Raw genomic sequence first — 17,083 nt, forward strand, 5'->3', positions numbered from 1 at the left:
GGAAATCACCAGAAAAGTTGAATGCATAGCCCCAAGTAGTATTAGCAGAGACTTTGGGGAAATCTCTTACAGGTAATACTGGAGGTTCCATGTGACTTGGTCCTTTACATCTTTTCCAGTGGGAGCTCCTGTTTCTATATCTTGAATTCTGCTTCCAGCAGTTCTCTAAATGAGCTGTGTTAGCTCACATCTCCTATGCATACATGATGATGCTTAGAAGCAACATCCTGCAGAGGCTTGGTGGGGAGCAGATGGTAACTCTGAAAAGTGAGAGAACACAGGTAAATGAAGGGTCTCCTCTGTAGACAAGGGTCAAAACAAAGCCAGTAAGGAAGGTGTATACCACAGAACCAGCAAGCAGTAAGCTGCTGTACGTATCTCTTTTGAATAAGTGTTCCTCTCTCCTGCTGGAACTTGGAAACACTTTGTGATCTTCCATAGAGGAGCACAGCTACTGCCTAACTGGGCAGAGAGAGAGATGAGGGAATAGACATCTCTTTCTCTCTTTCTCCTGTCTTCATAATCCCTGCTGGCACAAACTCTTTATATATAAAAATCAGGGAGAAAATCAGAGAGGATTTGGTACAGAGGAACTAAACGCTCAGAATACAGACCAGGAAGAAGGAGCCTGAGAGATGGCACTTAATCTTGTCCCTCCAGACTCAATGTCCTGTCTTCCATTTGTTGTCTGAGCCAACTCACTTAATAAGGCTTGTGGATCTCGGGGCCATCATTGAGCCATAATAAGTTAAGCCACTGCCTGCAATGCCAGCATCCCGGATGGACCCTGGTTTGAGTTGTAGCTCCTGCAATTCCAATTCAGCTCCCTACTAATGCGCCCGGGAAAGCAACTGAAAATGGCTCAAATATCTGAGCAACTGTCAAGCACATGGGAGACCTAGATGAACTTCCTGGATTTGGCCTGGTTCAGCTCCACAGTTGTGGCTGTGAACCAAAGAACCAGTGAACCAGTTTATAGAACAGTTTTTCTCCCTCTCTCTTCTTCCTTCTCTTTCTCTGTAGCTTTACCTTTCAGATAATAATAAAAACAGGCACGTGGAGTTCATCTATTGTGCTTGCTTCAACTTTCCATAGCCTTTTTTTGTGTGTGTCTACCTACATTTGGTATCTGTTTTGGGGCACTTACCACTTAACAACACATTTATTGTTAGAAGGTCAATGACACAGCTGTGAGGTTGTTAAGGTCATAGATAATACCATTTTTACTAGAACATTTTTTTTTATATTCTCAACATTTCCTACATATAATACATATTCAATAAATATTGAGTTAGGAGAGATGGAAGAATAAGAACTTAAGATGCCCTCAAAGAAACATATGATGGGCATTCCTCTCCAAATAACAGAGATTGAAACCTCCTTAAGACTACAATTCCAATGTTACATATTTTGTAAGTTCCAATGTAAACACAGTCATGTGTATTGTATTTTTAGCAATGGCTTGAATCTCAATACTCCAAAAGACCCTACCTGACTCAGTAAGTCTGGCCTCCTTCTGTGATCCTCTATTCAATGAGAGTAAGGATGGTAGACATGCTTGCAGGCGAGCCTTAATGTCCTTGTCTCCTTCTTTAATTCTTCTTTTGGAATTAGGGACTCCAAAATATTTACTACCCTGGAAAAGTCCCAATTGGGATGCTGCCTCAAACTATGTCACTTTGTAGCTTCTCTGCTTCTGTCTCCACTTTCATCTCTCTTCTATCACTTGTTCACCCACTGGACACTTCCCTGTGACTACCTGGATCACTGCCAGCACGCCTACTTGCAAAATCACAGGAAGCAGATCAAGCTGTAGCCAACTGGCCCTTCCATGGGCCATGCTCAGCCTGCCGTCAGGATGGCAGAGCTTCAGGCTGCCCCATGGTGTCTATTCACATAGATCCTGACCTTCTGTAACCCACTGGTCGCCATTGCTTCCCTCCCCTACTATTTGCAAAGGAAGTATGATCAATTCTGTTATAACTATTTCTGATGTCAGAGTTACGGGTCCTCTGCTCTCTGTCTTTCCCATTTGCAAGGCTTCCATACATTTTGGGATCATGATGGATTATGTCTAAGTGAACATGTGAGTACTTTAATCCCCACACAGATCTAAAGTGTAAGCTTCCTCAACATGTCTTTTCTCTTAGAGTTCAGTTTCTTTTATAACTTCTTTCTTTTCACTTTTCTTTGAAAGTTTCGATACTTTGCTTATCTGTTATTTTATCATTTGAGAACCAGAAAGATAGAAAGAGAAATGGAGAAACAGAGAGATAGACAAGCACTGAGACGTCCCACTTGTGAATTCATTTTCCAAATGTCTGGGAATTGGGAACTCATTCCAGGTCTCCTACGTGGGTGGTAGTTCACTGCTTGAACTATCACATACTGTCTCTAGAGGTGTGTGTCAATAGAAGGCTGGAATCAAAAGTGAAACTAGAACTTGAACCCAGGTGCTCTGAGGTAGGATGTAGGCAATGCAAGGTAGGGGATGCTGGTATCTCACAAGGCATGTTAGCCACTGAATCAGATGCCTGTTTCCCATACTTGTTATAATTTGCTTCTTTTCGTGGCTGTCTAATACATCTGATGGGTCTGTAACATCTGAAGTTACATTGTAAAGAGAATTCAAGTTTTTTGATATAGTTCTTCAAGGTCTCACAAAAATCAAGAGAAATCAGTGGATGTCTGTTTCAAATATCTTTGAGTACTGTAGTATAGTTAAGAAACTCATTGAATATATACAGCAGGAGGTTTATGCATAGAAAACATGAGAGTTGTAGAAAGTCGTGTTCAACCCCACACCCAATTTGAATGGTTTCATAGCCAGCCTAGACAAGACACTAATGACAACTGTCAAGAATATCATTTTTATCTGTCTTTATAAAGGCAGTAAAATGGTTGATTGGTTGATTTTCATTACACTTGAAATGGGAGGGGGGTGAGGAAGAGAAGGAATGAGAGAGACAGAGAAAATGAATGAATGATCTTGTAGGTTCGTTTCCAAAATGCCCATATCAGGTAGAGATAAGGCAGGACAAAGCCCTGGTGAGAGAGACTCAAGTATTTAGGCCATCAACTGCTCTCTTCCAGGATTTACATTGTCAGAAAGTTGAACTTGGAAGCAGAACCAGGATACAAAACTAGGCATTCTGATACGTGATGTGAATATCCCAAGCAGCATATGAATCCCTGCCCACCCAAGATGTTACTTTTTGAACCTCTGCGTGTACTACTAGTGATTTTATTTGTCAGTGCAATAGCCATGGGAAGATCTGCAAACCCAGTGATGATGTCACTCACAATACCCAGAAGTGTGACAAGTGCTGTGAGTTCTTACGAAAGTGACCAGGTGAAACATGACGGTGTAGCTGGGTTCCCAGGGAACTACTAAGCAATTCTGAGTTTACAGACCTATGGATTAGGTCACCCAGTGGCTGAGCCCTCACTCCAAAGGACCACTGATTTCAAGGAAGGAAACCAGAAGAGGACAAATGCATTTTGTTCTTTAATTTCGTGTGTGTTATTTACACTGCTAATTTGCTTCTTTGGTAGCAAAGAGAACAACATCGAAAACTGAGACAGAATTATCATTCTTGACCATTTCCAAAACTAACTTAACTCTCCTGGTGGGACCTGGCTCTGTCAGTTCCTGTAAGCTTCAGTCAAGTCATCAAAGCTCTGTGTTGCATTTTGATGAGTGAAAGGGATCATAAATATTCAGACACCTGGATGTTTCTGAACAGACTGGAGCTCAAGGTTCAGGATGAACCACAGAACTTGGAGCAGCCAAGTCACCAAACTCAACATGATTTTCTTGACTTTTGAAATAAGACAGTAGAAGCTGCCTTCTTTCACTTTTCACACTTTAGATGACTAGTGGTCAGTACATGAAATGCTGCTTATATTCTTTGCAAAGTATAAAATTATCTGGGGGTGGGGAGTCTGATGCAATGACTTAGTAGGCTAATCTCCCCTTGCAGGTATCAGGATCCCATATGGGTACCAGTTCATGTCCCGGCTGCTCCACTTCCCATCCAGCTCCCTGAATGTGGCCTGGGAAAATGGTACAGGACAGCTCAAGGACTTGAGACTCTGCACCTGGCTCTTGTCTTTGGATCAGTACAACTCTGTCTGACCCAGTTTTGTGGGTGCATGGGGAGTGAACCAAGTGTATGGAGGATCTTTCTCACTGTCTCTCTTCTCTGTAGATCTGCCTTTCCAAAACAAATAAATGAATCCTAAAAAAAATTATCTGGGGAAAAAGTAGTATAGAAGAAAGTTGGACAAAGGAACTTCTGGCATTAATAGTGTTTGGAGGCACCAATGTGCAGCTTTGACTATCTTCATAGTCTCAGCTAAGATTGACAACATGAGGGAAGTATAAAGGAGCTGCACTTGGTAGTGAGACTGGTATGGGTCAGACACTAGCACTTACCTTTTTTGTTTTAATAATTTATTTGTTAATAAATTCCTTGAATCCTTGGTTTTTGTAACTTGTAAAAAACAATCACCAGAAAATGACTTAAAAAGATACTTGATGGATGACTTTGGAGGGAAAGATGTATTTCTCAAATACAGATTGCTCATAGCCCTTTGTTAAGTTTTAAAAGTCAGAAGGATTTTGAAAGATCTGTGAACACAGACTACTTTTGTAGCATATGTGGGTTCAGATCTCTGCTACTTCACAAACAAGTAACAATGAGCAAAATATCTAACCTCTCTGTGCCTGAGTTTCCTCATCTGTATGTCAGAACTGAAAATCCTATCTTCCCTAGTGTATTATTTAGATGATTGGCTGACTTAACAGGTGAAAGGAACTCATTAAACATAAGATGAATAGGACAATGTCTGGCACTTTGGTAATGATATATGTGTGTTTGCTAATGTTGCCAGTATTCTTGCTGCTATCGATCTTTCTATGACAGGACAGTGCCTTATGTGTAAAAGAAAAACATCCAAAAACATCTGTTGAAATGTTCTTTGAAGGAAGGGAGATGAGGGCAGTGAGATGGTGAGTGACAAGACATGTGTATCTATGTGTATCTATAAAAATGATACTCATTTTTAGCCTAAGAAACCAGAAAGGATGAGAAAACATGAGAATACATTAGAGAGAACCAAAAGGCACCTTCTTATTCTGCACATTACGTCACAGGTATTTGTAGTAAGAGAAATTAAATTGTGGTGCTTCCATGTTCAGGATCACTAAGAATTCTTTGAGTGGTGACTTCTGTACCTCCATGCCTATAGCTTTTTGGAGGCTCTTCTGGGTCATTGTCATGGGAAGGAAGGTGAAGCCCTATAGGGAAACAAACAAACAAACAAACAAACAAAAAACCTTAACTCAGTATACTGTTCCACTTTCAGCTGATTTTTTAAAAAAGATTTACTTATTTATTTAAAAGTCAGAATTATGGAGAAACAAGGAGAGATGGAGAGAAAGGGAAAGCTCTTCCATCTACGGGTTTATTCCCCAAATGGCCTCAATGGCTGGAACTGGGAGCCAGAGTCTTGGAACATCTTCTGTGTCTCCCACATGAGTAGCAGTGCTGCAAGTACCAGGGCTGACTTTTGCTGCTTTTCCCAGCCAGTAGCAGTAATCAAGATCAGAAGTGGAGCAGCCAAGACATAAACCCATGCCCATAGGGAAAGCCGGCATTACAGGAGGTGGCTTTATGGCTATGCTACAATGTGGAACCCCTAGCTGCTTTTTATATTGTAATTTTACTGCCTTAAAAAGTTTTTCAAAATTCAGGATAGTAGATGAATCAAGAAAAGAGTACCCTTCGGATTTCTAGGTTCAGCCAACACAAACCTATCATAGTATGCCATGTTGAGATAGGTCTGAGTAGAGCGATGTGTGCATTGTCCTCCAGCTTGAAAACTGGGCCACCACATGTTCGTCCAAAGACCTTTCTTCTGCCCTATCCTCACTTTGTATTTCTAACTGTCCTTTTGTGTACCAGTTATGTCATACATTTTCTTTTTATGTTGTTTTGGCTGCTGGGGTTACTTTCAGAGGGAAATCACAAGACAGTAGAGAAATTAATGCATCAAGGGACTTGAAGCAGAAAAATCCATCTGATCTGGTGACAGTTGGTAAGCATTAGAGAAAATCTCATTTACTTGAGAACCATAACTTTGGCAATTTCATTTCGGGTTACTTCACTGCTCTTCCAAAAGCTCCAGCTCAATCAAAGAGGTGAAAACAACTTCACTGAATTTGGGCTGAGAGAGAACTTGGAAGCCCAATGTAAGCCTGTCCAGTGGAAAGGACCAGGGAGAAAAATATCTTATTGTTGTTGCTTCTAATTGGACTGCTGCACACTCTCCTCCATTTGGATGAAAATGTAAGCTGTGTCCCAGATTATCCTTTCTAGCTGATGGTCAGGGAGGATTGCTCCGTAAGAAAGCAGAAATTGTTTCTGCCTTTCCTACTTCCAGTGGCTTTCTTGGATGGTTTATCTCACGCACTTACAATTGTTGCTTATTGAAGGCTGGAATGTACCCTTCCCAATGGGCAGTATGGGGGAAGAATGTTTGTCTCAAGAGAGGAGAAGTGGGATTTGTCAGTGATGCAAACCAGACAGGAAGGGGAGGAAGGAACTCTGGTTATTCACAAAAGAATCCTCACATGTTGACAAGTGAGCCAGACAGCTTCAGTCAGCAATGAGGGTCATCAGGCAGCAATCCAATGATCTTGTCTCTAATCACAGGGCAGATAGGAGCAGCATCCTGCTCTGAGTGGGGTGCTAATGCTGTGCTTTGAACGTAGTGACTGACAGTAAGGGTTTCATTAGCACAGTCATGAAGACTCTTGCTTGGGGAGACCTTTGACCCAATTCTTGTGTCTTTGTCTTTCCAGTGTGCTTCCTGTTCTAAATTTAGCTTTTCCAAATGGGGCTGAAGAGTGATTCTCTCCTTTGTAATCTGATTAATCCAGTGTAAATCTTAAATTAGCACTAAAAATAACTAAGATTTTAGCCTCCTTTTCCTATGATAACCCCATTGGTCCAGAGTATTGTGCTTCCCTAATCATTTTGATAAAAGGAATCTTTAAAAGAAAAATAGGGCTGCTAATGAATCATTTCATGTTCCATAGAGGAAAAAATAAGAATTCAGTTTTATCTTATTTTTAATACATGGCTTAAGTTTGAGTCAATTTAATTATCGATTACATAATTGTGTAGCTGTTAGGTACTTAGATCTATTAGTTTCGATACTCTTTGTTCACCAGAAGTTTAAAATTTAGTTGGAGAAACAAGATCACCTCAAATAGCAATTAGTGAAAGACTGTGATCATTAACAATATTTTATGGTGGTAAACAAAGTGCTAAAGAGTAAAGTGCAGAGAACATAGTGGGGTTGAAGTTGGTGTTAATTGCACAGTACAGATTAGAAAACAGACACTGTTACTGAAATAAGTAGGGAACAGCTTTATTAAGAAATGACTGTGGAGATAGAAGTAAGAAATCTGGTTCTTGGTTGTATTGCACTGTATTGTTTATGATTTCTAATAGCAGATTCTATTGGTGACTTATGTTTGGGGAGAAAATGAATGTACTAACACTGCTATACTTTGTCATGCTGTATGTGAGGGCTAATGGCAAATTTATCACAGGCACATGGGTGCCAGTTTAAACTTTTACCAGGTAGCTTTTATTCTGTTGGTTTAATTAATTCTTCATTCTTAAAAAGTGTCCAAGCTTTTGCAAAAATGCCTAACAGTATTCAAGAAGACTAATGACAGGGGACTTTTAAATCAAGCTGACTTCATTTACCATCAATTACTTTATGTGGCATGAAGCTAGGCTTTTCTTCTCATACATGCAGAGCCCCGGTGTGTTAATATTTGCTGTGGGGCAATAATGAGCCACCTTCAACTATTTTGCACTCCATATATGGAGGACGTTGAAGAAGACAAAAGACAGAATTACAAGTGACATTGCATGAAGAGACCCTTGCATCTTCTCTGCAAAGTTCACGTTAATGTTTAATGCTATCTATAAAGCCAACAATGACATATCTTCTATGCTAGTCATTTCTTAAGCATATGTTGTCTTATTGTCTCAGGCTTCCATCCTGTCAGAGATTGGTTGTTAAGCTTGCTTATCACAGAGGACCCAATGGAATTTCTGTAAAAGTCATGAGTAATCTTATATTTCTCTCCTGTGATACAGATAAAAATATCATCGCTTGCAAAATTTTCTTACCTGAAAGTATAAAAGCGCATGCAAATCATCAGATGGACCATGAACATTCTTTGGACCATGCTGTGAAAAGCAGTGGTTTAGGTTCATCTGGGGAACTGGTTGTACTGTTTGGAAAGAGAACAAGATGGGTACCTGGTCCTTTGTGGATAGAAGACAGAAGGACCTAAAGAGGAAAAACCATTTTCTTCTACTATTCCATCATTTCTGACACTTAGCATTGGGGTAAGGAGATTGTTTTCTTATTAATTTCTCCATTTTCCAGATGTGATTTTTGTCCTGAAGTTCAAACAGGACACAGTTATGAGAGTTAGTGCAGATACCATAGGTTAAGAACTGAGGCCTACAAACCTGCACCCCACAGTGGATGAGTCCCCACGTTACACATATTTCTGCCCAACTTGCCAATTTATTATAAAGTCTCACAAAACTGAGGGAGATACTAACTTAAGTTTGCCATTTTATGTATTCCTTTATTCATTGCAGAAAGAGACAGAGATAGATGGTAGACAGAAGATAGATGGTAGATAGAAGATAGATAGATTGATGGATGGATAGATGGATAGATGATAGGAAGAGACAATCTTTCATCCACTGCTTCACTCCCCAAATGCCTCCAATAACAAAGCTTGGACCAGGCTGGAGCTAGGACACTGGAACGCTATCCGGGTCTCCTATGGACGAGCAGTCCTTGAGCCATCACTGCTGACTACCAGTGTGCATTAGTTGGAAGGAGAAAAGAAACAAGGACTTGAACTCAGGTACTCTGCTACAGGTTATGGGTATCTTAGTGGTATCTTTATACATAGTGGTATCTTAGCCACTACATGAAAAACTTGCACCCTACTGGTTTATTATAAATGATACAATGGAGAAGACAAATGAACATTCAGATGATGATGTGCTTATGGCAAGATTCAAAATGGTCCTGAGCATGGGCGCTCCTGTGCCTGTGGAGTTGAGGATTGTTCCTTTCTCAGTACAGGGATGTGGTGGTCACCACCTGCAAGTTTCCTTAGCCTCATCCTCCAGGCATTTTCATGGAAACTTCACTATGTAATCATGACCAATCACTAACTCAATTTCCAGCATTTCTTTGCTTCCTGAAGGATGGCGCATGGTCCTGAAGCTTCCAAAGTTGTTCTTCTTATTATTTATTTTTATTGGAAAGCCATATCAGATTTACAGAGTGAAGGAGAGAGAAAGATCTTCTGCCCAATGGTTCACTGCCCAAGTGACTGTAAAGGCTGGAGCTGAGCTGATCTGAAGCCACGAGCCAGGAGCTTCTTCCATGCCTCTCACGTAGGTGCAGAGTCCCAAGGCTTTGGGTCATCCTCCACTGCTTTCCCATCCCATCCCATCCCATCCCATCCCATAAGCGGGGAGCTGAATGGAAAGCTGAGTATCTGGAACATGAACCAGCGCCCATATGGCATGCTGGCACTTGAAGGAAGGCAGGGGAGGAAGTGAGCTGGTTGAGCCACTGCACTGGGCATGCCCCTTCCTCCAGATTCTAACTGTGATTTGATCTGTCTTGTGAGAAGTCCCCAAGATGAAGCCACCCAGAAACCCATCTAAAGTTCCATCCTTAGAGCAAAAGATGTTACTGTCCCCAAGGAAAATTTAATGGATTTAGTAGCTGTATCATAAGCCAGGATCAAAGATAAACTCTAGGTGTTTGAGACCAATAGAAAGAATTATTTTTTATCACTTAGTAAATGATAAGGATTTGAGGAGATCTTTACCAAGAACTTGGGGCAGGGACTGAATAGATAATTTTTGTTGTATCCCAGGGACTGATCATCGGGAATGATTCACATACCCCACACACACATTTTTTCTTTAACTTGGTAAAGGAAACAGGTAGGTATTTCCTAGAGGTGACAGAACCTCAGATAGGAATGACTTATGAAACTGATACTCAGAAAACATAGACTTTAGGGTTATAGAAAGGGACCCTTGACTGAGCTCAGTAGAAGCATGGAGAATTGCTTGGGAAACTGTCAGGGCTACCAGTTGTTCCGTGTATCCTTCTAAAACAAGGCAGACACTCCATTCCCATTGGGTTATTTTGCACTTTTCTTGACTTCAATCTGGGATTCTTGTCAGATACAGGAGTGACAATGTGGTCCTGATAGGCAAGCTCTTCACCGATTCTCATTAAGAGGTGTGGGAAGCTGTGTATTTAGAAAAATTAAGGAATATGAATATCAATGCATTTTTTTTCAGATTCAGTTGAGAACTGGCTTGAGAGATGAAACTTAACAATCAGAAATGCAACTAAGAGTTACCCAAGTCACAGTACTAATTGATAAAATGGGACAAAGAAAATTCTTAGCTGAACGTATTTATTGGTGCAGGTGCAGGTTCAGGGGTGAAGCTGTGGCTCAGGGTGTCTGGATCTCATGTCAGAGTGCCCAGGTTTGAGTTCTAGCTTTTGTTCCTGAGTCAGGATTCCTGCTAACAGGCGCTAGAAGAGGTATTAGTTGATGACCTAAGTAATTGACTCCCTGTCACCCACACAGAAATCTTCACTAAGTTTCTGGCTCTTTGGTTTTGACCTGGCCCAGCCCAGCCTATTGCTGGCATCTGGGGAGTGAACCGGCAAAGGGGAGCTTCTTCTCTGTCTCTTTCTTTGCCTGCCTTTAAGGTGAACAAAAAATTAATATTTATTTTTTCAAATTAAAAATAACCATATACTTATTGGAATTCATCACTGTTTCTAAAGAATGTCTCTGGAATTTCAACAACACTCTGAAAATATCTCTGGAACTTCAGAAACAGAATATAGGGTATTTAAAAACCCTTCAGTGGCCCTTTGCACTTTTACCTGTGTACATCCTGATGATGTTACATAAAATATGTTAGAATAAACTGGCAATCTGCACTTACTTAAATACGTGTGGAAATGTAAGTTACAGATAAGTTGCAGGTTCTCACATTATGATTTTAGAAATGAAACCATTAGTTTGAATTTTGTGATTCCTCTTCTTCATAAGTGCAATGAAGCAATTTATTCATCTACATCTAGAACATTTCAGCAGAGCCTTGGAAATCTTGAAGGCCCCAGGCAGTTGTACTGATGGTACACAATGGAGCCAAGGAGCTGTCCAGATGGAGAGTTAGTAGTCAGATGTATGCTTTCTGTGGCATCTGGCCTGTCCTCCTGTTCCTCATAAAAATAGCAGAGTTTACAAGGTGAGACGACCTTAGACCAGTGTCAGAGTCCCTCACCTAACATCAAACAACCCTTTCCATCCCAGTTGAACTGTGAAGTTATTTAATTTCAGTGGCAGGAATGCAAACAATCTGGTCCCTGAGGTATGAATAAGGATATTGAACAAATGTACTATAATGAAAAATAAATTGAAGAAATGGCTAGTTGCTTATGGCTTTTAAATGCAAAGGCTTTATCATTTGGTCAGCTATACTTTGTAAAGATAAGAAATCAGGATGGAAATTTGTTCCAGTGATTAACATTGTGGCATTCTGCTCCTGAATACCAGGTTCAATTCTTAGATCCATTTATGAACACAGTTTCCTGCTAATGCACCACTTGGAGACAGATGGTAATTAAAAGTAGTTAAGTCCCTGACACTCATGTAGAAAGCCTGTGCTGAGCTCCTGGATGTTTTGAGCATTTGGAGAGTGAACCAAAAAATAGAAATTCTCTCACTCTTGCTCTTGCTTTCTCATTCTCTCTTAAATAAGCAAACAAAACAAAAACCAAACAAAAACAACAAAAACACCAAAGTATGAAACTTTAACTTTTCCAAAAATATTTATTTATTTGAAAGAAAATCAGAACGAGAGAGAGAGAGAGAGAGAGAGAGAGAGAGAGAGAGAGAGAAAGAGAGAGAGAGAGAGATGGTAGGTGAGGAAAAAACCTTCTGTGTGCTAGATCATTTCTAAATGGCCTCAACAGCCCAAGCTCACGCCTGGGCTCACGTGAGCTACACGTCAAGAGCAAGGAATTCCACCCAAGTTCTTCATGTGGGTGTAAAGACCCACATACTTGAGCCGCTATATACTGCCTCCCACGTTCATTAGCAGGGAGCTGGATCAGAAGTGGAATAGCTGGGACATCTCCTGGAACTTTGATATGTGATGAAGGTGTCCCAAGCAGCATTTGAATCAGCTGTGCTTGCCACACACTTCTGGGAAATCATTTTAAAAAGAGGTTTATTAATTTTGTTTGAAAGGCAGATTTCACAAAGATGGAAGGAGAGACAAATAGATATCTTCCATTCGCTGGTTCACTCCCGCCAAAGACTGCAGCAGCCAGAGCTGAGCTGATCTGAGGACAGGAGCTTCTTCTGGGTCTCCCACATGGTGCCTGGGTTATCCTCTGCTGCCTTTGTAGCCATAAGCAGAGAGCTGGATCAGAAGTGGAGCAACCGGGAACATGAACCCTAAAGGATGCTGGGTCCTTAGGAAGGAGGATTGGCTTGCTGTGTCACCATGCCAGCCTCTGGGGAATCTTTTTCGATTGGAAGGCTTAGATAATTGAGAACAATGAAATATCGGCAAAAATACTGCACATAGTGAGAAAATAAATGTTTTACTTCTCTTACTAAGCACTTGTGTGTGTATCACTGCATCTCTTTAAACATTTTTAAGAATGTAAAGAGAAAAAAATCATGTATTTCATATATATAGTTTAAAGAGAATGATACTTCCCACCCTACCTCCTCTGTCTGTCTGTCTCCATTACTTCTACCCTGTCTTCTCCTTCCTCTTATTTTTTTTTAAATTTTGCCATGATATACTAAAATGTAATACAAACAGCAAGAGTATATGCTTTAAACTTATCAATAAGCATCTTAAATAAAAAGCAACTCAGTATTTCAATTAAAAGATAAATATGATCAATTTGGATAAAACAAGCAAGACCAAATTAGGTACTGCTCTCAAGAAAACCAGTTTAGCTTGGTGGGTAGAAGATGCCTCCTGAGATGCCAGCATACCATGTGGGCTCTGGTTTGTGTTCTAGCTGTTCATGTTGTGCTGGTTGCTCCATGTACAGTCCAGCTCCCTGCTTATGACCTGGGAAAGAGTGGAAGATGGCTGAAGGACTTGTCAGGAAAATAGATGAATTCTAAATATTGCATAGTTGATAACAGAACTTCAAAATGAATGATCCGAAACTGATAGAACTCCAAGGAGAAACTGACAAATTCACAAATATGGTTAAAGATTTCATTACTTTTTCCCCAATAACTTATATATATCAGCAAATAAAAAGAAATCAATTAGGCCAGGTTGGACACTACTGCCAAACCTCTACACCCAACTGACATTCATAGACTAGTTCGCCTCATCCATCTACAACAGAATAGATATTATTCTCCAGGGACACTGAACATTTACTTGAGACAGACCACATTTGGGACCATTAAAACAAGTCTCCATAAATTGAAACCAATTCATGTCATATACAGTGAATTCTTTGACTATGAAGGAATTAAAGTGGAAGTCCATGAGAGAAATATACATGGACATCCTCAAAATGTTAGGAAAAGAACTTTCACATTTATTCTCAATGCATAATATCAAAGTAAAATTCCTAAGAAAATTAAAAAGTATTTTAACTGAATGAAAATGGAAACAAAAATATCTAATCTATGGATTACTAGAACAGTATGGGAGGGGAAATTTACAATAATAAATCCCTGCCTGAAAATAGAAAAAAAGTCTCAAATTAATGACTTCATTCTCCACCAAAGAAACTAGGAAAAAAAAAGAGAAAATTAAACTCAAAAAAGGCAGAAGAAAGGATTGGGCTTTTGTATGGCAATGGTTGGCCATGTGATGTGAACAAATATTATTCTTTCTAATCCTGCCTGGTTTCATTGCTAAAACATAAGGTGTTTGACAAAGACTGACCTACTGCATAAGAATCACAAGGGGAGCTTGCTGGAAGCATTCGGTTCCAAGCTGTGCCCCAGATCTGGGGGATGACACTTCCTGGGAAGGAACTGAGTATTTCTCAGGCGATGGGCATGTCTTGAGAGAGGCAGGACAAGTGTTCTCCTTGGCAACGTCTGTTCTGGGATCGATTTCTAAAAGCTTGCAAGTTAGGAAGGCCCAATTCTGGAAAGAAGAGCTCACAGCTTCAGAAAATTGATGCCTATCATAACTCTTCTGGTTATCGGGGGCAATTCATTAGGCTGAGGCCATGAGGATATTGGCCAAAGATCAAGACGGACTAATGACAGCAATCTTCCATTTATTTTTTAATGTTATATAAGTCTCACGGATGATTCCTGCCTTCCTGTCTAGATGAAAGAGCCAGATACTGACCAGTTTTGTTTCCAGTGCTTCTAGGAACAAGAGGACTGTGCTGTGATTTTTATTTATTTCATTTTCATTGCTCTCTACTTATGTCTGTCTCATCATTTATTTCTTGAATGTGTAAATTGTTCTGTTTTTGTCTCTGGACTGCTCCCACAGATTTATTCTAATATCTTTCAGATGATTCTCTAAAATAATTTCACTTGGAGTGAATTACTCTTCCAAGTCTTTTGTTTCTTGGCTATCATTTGAGAAATTTGATTTCATTAGATATTTTAGAATTTTGATTTACAGGCTCATTCTGAACATCCTTTTCAAACTTTTTCTGCTTAAGAATTTGATGATTTCTACTAAGCCCAAGCCTCCTACTCCTTAATCAGAACCAGGTTTAATTGAGGTTCGTATGTACTTCCCCTGGGGGAAGTTGTAGGACATGGAAGATCCATTATGGAATTCTCTGTAGTTGGTTTAGTTGCTCAGAATCACACTTTGGTCTTCATCCTAGAGTCCAGCCCACCCCTGGCTCTGCTCCAGGTCTCATTCATATGTAGAACTGATGTCAGAAAGGGTCTGAACTCTCAGTTCCCACAGCCCACACAAACCAGGATGTATTTTTTTTTCCTTTTGGTTTTGGTCCATGGGAATATTTATCTTGTAGTAGAGCCTGACTCCATCTTCCTGCCATTCTTTTCCCTTCTCTTCCTCATACTCTTCTGTCTACTCTTGCTTACTTTTGAATGTTTCAGCCATCATTGCTATCTACCTCAAGCACAAAAGTAAACATTAAGCTTTTTCATCATTATAAACGTCTACATTAGTTTATTTGAAAATGGTGAATAAATGCCATTTCTTAAAACCTACGTTTGTGGACCAAGATAACTCTCTACAACAGTGTAAAAATCCTTTTGGAAGACACTTTTGTTGGCTCTTATTATTCCTCAGTCTGACAGATCCTGAACATTAATATCTTCTATTAATAGTTGTAGTATATTATGCAAGTTGGTACTTACTGATTTGTCAGAAATGTCGTGTGGACATGTCTTATTTTCTCAATAATCTACAGACCATTCAGAAGAGGAGACCATGACTTATCATCATTAAGGCATTCTCCAAATGACTTATCAGCTCTGGTAGCAACACACAACAAGCCTCAATATAAACATCAGTTTATCAGATTGATTTACTGCACAAATCTCAACTCTCCTTAATTATCCAATCAAATATTTAAACAAAAACATTTATTGATTGAAAGTTTATGTTGAAATCCAAAAACAGACAGCTGTGTGCAACATACAAATGTCTACATATTTGACATTTTCAGGGTTTTGCTTTTCCTTGTCACAGGCTTTGAGACTTAATGCCTTTTGACCTTTCAACTCAGAAAACATTGTACAGTTGTCTATAATCCATTTTCTGATGATATGGAGAGAGAAAAACTCCCCAACAAAGGGGCCTCCAGCCCTGCCCATCAGAAAGTCAGTTACCTGTGACCAGAGAGCCTGAGTACATTCTTTTGGAAGCAGGTGTTAACCCATCCCAGCCTGTTAAGAGCCTGCAGGGCACCTATTTTGTGAGAGAAAGACACGACCTGTGTGGGATCCCTTCTTGTTCCCCACAAAACCATTTGTTACTGGGGATACACCCCCTCCAAGAATCTTTCAATGCTCTTCAAATAGTGGGCATGCACAATGCACCTGACCTTGTTCAAAGACAGAGGCTACACTGCCGCAGGCAAAGAGTGAAGAATTACAGAAAAATACATCTCTTTCCAGGCTTTTAAAACTACACCAGAAGGAAAAGCTCCCGTGTCTGCAGACCAAAACACTTATTAGTTCTCCTCTCTTTTCTTTGCAGACCCAGTAAATTAACTAATGCGCACCATTGGTTGTTCATGATTTGGCAATAAGAATCTTCCCTTTGATAAGATGCAGCCAGTGGGAAAAATGCAAAATGTGGTAACCTCTACATTTCAGATCATTTATTTACCTCCTAGAGGAATGTTCTTTGTGCCCCTCACTGCATCAAGAATGGACTTTGTGCACAGCATGTTTTATCCTGCAGAAAAGAGGGTGGCATTTACTTAAAGGGAACAGATGCCTGCAGGGTGTTCTCACCATGGCGGGGGTAACTAGTGACAAGGTGTGACATCTGCAGAAGAAATACAGGCAAGCACTTCAGCGACTCTGTATTTTCCAATAGACAACAGGCTTACTGACAACACAATAGTAGAAATCTGGCTCATTCTTGAAAGGCAATTTACTCAGAACTCTACCCACCCAGTGGAACTTGTATTTTAATTATGAAGTGAGAAAGGGCCACCATTACCACTAAGCACTCATGTACATGTGCAATTCCTGGTTTAGAGACACAAAGACTATAATTAGAAGAATCCACTGTAAAACATTTATGTGAGAAATGCAGGATATGTAACAAAAACACAATTTGTTAAGTGATTGAAAGGTTATCTTCATACTCTGCATTTCAAGTTTCAGCATAGGTTTCCAAAGAGAAGCTGGATAGTTACTGCATTCCTTAATCCATGTAAAATTGGCTTAAAATTGACTAGTAGATCTTAA

General features: G+C 40.0%; 1 pseudogene; it reads right to left on the minus strand.

Moving 5' to 3' along the window:
* LOC105942238 (RNA-binding protein Raly-like) overlaps positions 1-17,083 on the minus strand; it is a 39,543-nt pseudogene that overhangs the window by 12,634 nt on the left and 9,826 nt on the right.

Source organism: Ochotona princeps, chromosome 5 (assembly GCF_030435755.1).
Source record: "Ochotona princeps isolate mOchPri1 chromosome 5, mOchPri1.hap1, whole genome shotgun sequence".
NCBI classification, from domain to species: domain Eukaryota; kingdom Metazoa; phylum Chordata; class Mammalia; order Lagomorpha; family Ochotonidae; genus Ochotona; species Ochotona princeps.